The sequence below is a fragment of the Octodon degus genome, unplaced genomic scaffold, assembly GCF_000260255.1.
Source record: "Octodon degus isolate 3935 unplaced genomic scaffold, OctDeg1.0 scaffold00112, whole genome shotgun sequence".
Lineage (NCBI taxonomy): Eukaryota > Metazoa > Chordata > Mammalia > Rodentia > Octodontidae > Octodon > Octodon degus.
In genome coordinates, this window is record NW_004524688.1 from 6,576,965 (window position 1) to 6,582,243 (window position 5,279).

The following is a 5,279-nucleotide window of genomic DNA, read 5'->3' on the forward strand; positions in this document are numbered from 1 at the left end:
TTTTTTTGACGGAACCAGGTATTCTACTGAGCTATCTCCCCCCCACCTTTTTTTGTTACTGAAACAGAATCTCACTATGTAGCCCAGGCTAGCCTCAAGCTCATGGCAATCTTCCTGTCCCAGCCTTCCGTGTTCTGTGATTACAGATATATGCCCATGTGTCAGGCTAGTGGCTGGAAATGTAATTTAGCGTGAATGTCTTCCATTCAATGCTAATATCACAATTTTTAAAGCTATTTGCTGGAGGGCTAGGGAGATAGCTCAGCCGCCTAAGCACCTGCCTGGCAAGCTCAAGGCCCCAAGTTTGATTCCTGGTACTGGCGGTACACGCCTGTAATCCCAAAACCGGGGAGGCTGACACAGGAAGATCACTAAGAATCTGAGCTGCAAGACCCTGCACCACATAAAAAAATATTTTTTTGATCCTTCGGTTCATAAACATGATGATTGGGTGTTCATGCCTTATGCATGAGATGTGCCTCCCTCAAACCTTGTTAGGACATGGGCACATTACCACCCATCTGATGTGAAAATAAATAAAAATTAAGTTATTTGCATCTAATCAAGTTTTCTGACTGAGGTGTTAATTGCATGCAACCACCCTGAAAGGTCTATCTAGGATAATATTAGATATCTGGACTTCCTTGTGGCCCATTCAAGGTGAGACAAAGACAAGCCCTCCTGCGAGGCCCACAAGATTGGATTGTAGCAGGCCTCTGTACAGAGGCTAGGAGTACTTCTGTCAGCAGTCAAGAGCGTGGAGGCAGGAGGCACCTTAAGAGGTGACCTGCATAGGGAGCTGGGAGTCTGCAGGGTGTGTAAGGGGGAGCAACATGAGGCAGGGAGTGAGCCAGGAGAGCTGAGAGGAGGCTAACGCAGAACCAAGAGAGCGGAGGCAGGTGGAGGACACTTTAGGAACAAAGGTCCAGTCTGTTGAATCTAAGGAAAGTTTAAGATAGAAAAAAAAAAAAAAAATGGAGGAAGTACGGTGGAGCACAGGGGGCTTGGCCACAGTGGCCACCAAAGTCCACTTCCTCCCTTCTGTGGTGTTACCCAGGCCCAAGCCTGGGCGGGGTGGAGGTGGTGGAGGGCCCTGATGCTGGGTTAGAATCTTGCAGCCCAGCGGGAAAGCTGCACCAGGAGGACAGCACTCTGCAGCTCCTCCTGAGGCCAAGTCCCTGCAGTGTGGGCAGCAGTGGACACTGGCTGGGTGGTGGGTTTCCAGCATCCTGGCCATGGGCACCCAGAATTACTCCCTTCCATGATACCAACATGCCCCTGGAAACGACTGTTCCAGAGGCCACACGCTTGACATCTCAAGGGTCCTGGAGGAAGATGGGGTCTCAGGTCCAGGCAGGCTTTGTGAAGGCAATGGATTTCAGCAGGCGGAGTCTGCAGTGCTTCCTACTAACTAAGGAAAAGGCCAAAAGCTGGGGAGATAGCTTAGCAGTGTAAGCACCTGCCTGGCAAGCGCAAGGACCCAGGTTCGATCCCCAGAACTGCATGCCATGCCAGCCACAGGCCACCAAAAAACAGGCATGGTGATGCACACCTGTAATCCCAGCACTGGGGAAGCTGAGACAGGAGGGTCACTATGAGTCTGAGCTGTGTAGCGAGACCCTGTACCAAATAAAAAGAGAAAAAAAGAAAGAAAAAAAGAAAGAAAGAAAGAAAGAAAGAAAGAAAGAAAGAAAGAAAGAAAGAAAGAAAGAAAGAAAGAGCCAGATGTGAGGGTGGGGATGGAACCACATGGATTCCTCAGTGAGGCAGGCTGAGGCGGATGGATGCCAGGTGTTACCAAGGTGAGTCAGGTGGGACTCGTACTTTACGTCCACTTGGAGCAGGGTGAATTGGGCGAGGACTCTGGGGCAAGGTACTCCAGTACTGCCATGTAGAGGAGCCATGAAAGGGCTCCTGATCAAGGATCAGCTGGACGAGGAGTTCCTATCAAAATAAAGCAGAGAAAAAATAAATTTAAGACATTAAAGTGAGGCAGGACTTGGAGTCTCTCTGCTCTTGGCCCAGTGCCTGGGAGAGCCTGGTGGATGAATTGGCCTCTGCTTAGTCCAGCTTTTGCCTCAGTTTCCTGATACTTTTGTGTATTTTATTTTATTTTGAAGAGTAAAAACAAATAACAGAAACAAAGACAGAAGTAGAACAACATATAGCAGTACATATGTTACAGATTTTCAAAATGAGAATAGCTAATTAACAATGGTTGTTATGTTATCTATTTTCATCATCAGATCTGTTGCTCAGATTAACAGAAATAGTTATGCAAGATTGAACAAATAATTGATTATTAGTGCTTGCTTTCAGGAAACCTCAATTTATTTCTATGTTCTTGTCTTCTTTACCTTTTTAAAAAGTTTATTTATAGAATATAATAACAATAAGACATTAGTAATGGTACATATTTAGAAGACCAAGATGAGGGATATTCAACCATGGTTTTTTTATTACACGTTGCTGTCCTCGATGTAGTTGTTTTTGTGCCGTTTTGAGACAGGGTCTTGCTTTGCAATTCAGGCTGGCCTTGAGTTCACTTTGCAGTGGAAGATGGTCTCAAACTTACAACCACCCTCCTGCCTCAGTCTCCCTAGTTCTGGGATTACAGATGTGCACCATCACGCCAGGTTCCAATTTCCTGATTAGAACTGCCCCCGACTTCCATCTGCTGGGATGGGGTGGGCTCTTTCTTTGTTCTTTCCTGTGCCAGGGTGATCCCTAGGCAGATCAGGCTTCAGAGCAGCAGGAAGGGAAGGGAGACAAGCACCAGAGAGAGCCTGGAATGATACAAAAGGTAGGATGGCCCTGTTGGAGTGTTAACAATATCCAAGTCCCACATGCCCTGAGCCTCCCAGCAGCACCAGGTTAGGGCCTGCTGATTCTAGGAGGAGGCAGTTGGGTCCTAGGATCAGCGCAGGGAAGACATAGCGTGAGCAGAAGGGGCAAGGAAATAGTGGGGGATCAGGAGACCCTGGAAGGTACATGCAGGCGGGTAGCGGCCCACTGCAACACAAGACAGCGCTGGGGGAATGAAGAAGGCCTGAGCATCTCTTTTCTTTCTTTTTTTTTCTTTTTCTTTTTTTTTTTTGGCGGAACCAGAAACTGAACTCAGGTCCTTGAACTTGCCAGGGAAGTGCTTATTCTACTGAGCCATCTCCCCGGCTCCCCAATTTTTTCCCCCTGTACCAGGGATTGAACTCAGGACCTTGCACTTGCCAGACATGCACTTATTCTACTGAGCTATCTCCCTGGCCCCTTTCTTTTCTTTTTTGAGGGACTAAAGTCAATGGCATTTCCACACTGAGCTATAGCATCCCCAGCTCTTTTTCTTTTTTGGTAGGGAGGATCAAACTCAGGATCATGCACTTACCAGGCAGGTGCTTATACTGCTGAGCTATCTCCCTAGCCCCTCCCCCAGATCTTTATTATTTACTTATTTTTTTGAGACAGTCGTAGTCTCACTGGCCTTGAACTCACTGTGTAGCCCACACTGGCCTCAAACTCAGAGTGATCCTCCTGGCTCGGGCTCCCACATGCTGAGATTATAGCTGGACATTATATTCATCTTTATTTTGACACAGGGTCATGCTAAATCACCCAGGGAGGACATGAATTTTTAACCTTCCTCTCTCAGCCTTCCTAGTACCTGAATTATAGGTGTGTACCACTAGGCCTGCCTAAGTATCAGCTCTTAAGGCTAATCATGCAGATGGTTGCATGGATTGGACAGGAATGCCTTGAAACCTGTCTTCTTGCAGTATCTCTTTTTTTTGTTACTATTTTTTAATGCTAAGGGTTGAACCCAGGGCCTTCCCACAGAGGTACAGTCACAACTCTTTTTATTTTGAGACAGGGGCTTACTAAGCCACAAAATTGCTCAGGCCAACTTGAATTTGTAGCCCCTCTGAGCAGGGAGAGAATGACTGCAAGGACATAGCTCAGTGGCACAGCACCTGTCTGGCAAGAATGAGGTCATATAGCTCAGTGGATTAAAGCTCCTGCAAGCAGGCACAGGGGCTGGGTATTCAATCCCTGGGCCTGCTGTGCTGGCCCTGCCCCCAGGGTATGACAGCAATTGGGACTGGGTGTGGTGGCACATGCCTATAATCCCAGCTCTTGGGAGACTGTAAACAGGAGGATCACTACAAGTCCGATCTAGCCAGGGAGATGACTCAGTAGAATAAGCGCTTGCCTGGCAAACGCAAGGGTCTGAGTTCAAATCCCTGGTTCTGCAAAAAAAAAAAAAAAAAAAGCATAACTACAAGTCCAATCTAGTAGTGAGACCCTGAACACCCTGTAGACCCTTCCCTAAAAAATAAAAAAAAAAAAGAATGAGGTCATGAGTTCAATTCCTAGTACCAAAAATTGAAAAAATAATGACTTTGGGACACCACAGATACAGAACATAGGACTGCACTTGGTCCCAGACTAAATCTACCATTTTTATTTTTTATTTTTATTTTTATTTTTTTTTTTTAATTTTTGAGACAGGGTTTCCTATGAAGTTCAGACTGGACTTGAGCTCAATTTGTAGCCCAGGCTGGTCAATGATCCTCCTGCCTCAGCTTCCAGGAGTGCTGGGATTACTAGAGGGTGCCACCAAACCTGGTGCTATTTTCTTTTTTCTAATTTTTCCTTTCTTTTTTTCTTTTTCTTTTTCTTTTAGGACAGGGTCTACAGGGTCTCTACATAGACCAGACTTGTAGACCGGACTCATAGTGATCCTCCTATTTTCAGCCTCCCAAGTGCTGGAATTACAGGTGAGCGCCACCACAACCAGTCTCAATTACCATCTCAGCACGCCCCATGGGTGGGACTGGCACCACATGCTGGGGATCAAACCCTGGCCACTGGACTCTGCCTAAGCAGGCGCTTTAGTCCACTGAGCTGTCAGGCCAGCCCAATCTTTGCTATTTTTGTACATTAAAAACAGGGCTTAGCTGAAAGTGGTGGCATACTCCTTGAACTTTTGATCCTCTTGCCTGAGTCTCTCAAGTGCTGGGATTACATTATGGTAGCAATATGCAGAGATTCCCAGGTACTTTTTTTTTTTTTTTTGGTCTTTTTGAGACAGGGTTTCAAGAGTTGAGGCTGGCCTTGAGCTCACTTTGTAGCCCAGGCGGGTCTTGAACTCACATCAATCCTCTTGTCTCAGCACCCCCACCCCACCCCCGCCAAATACTGAAAGATGGAAGGCAGCCTGGAAAACATGGTCAGACTCCATTTCATTATAAAAGAAAAAAGCTGAGATCTTTGGAAGTCATAATGAG

General features: G+C 46.5%; 1 non-coding gene across 1 annotated transcript; it reads left to right on the forward strand.

The window, feature by feature from the left end:
- Nucleotides 1-422: 422 nt before the first annotated feature.
- LOC111812107 lies at nucleotides 423-527 on the forward strand. The gene has a single exon (XR_002817699.1). It is a non-coding gene; the product is annotated as a small nucleolar RNA U13 (small nucleolar RNA).
- The last annotated feature ends 4,752 nt before the right edge of the window (nucleotides 528-5,279 follow it).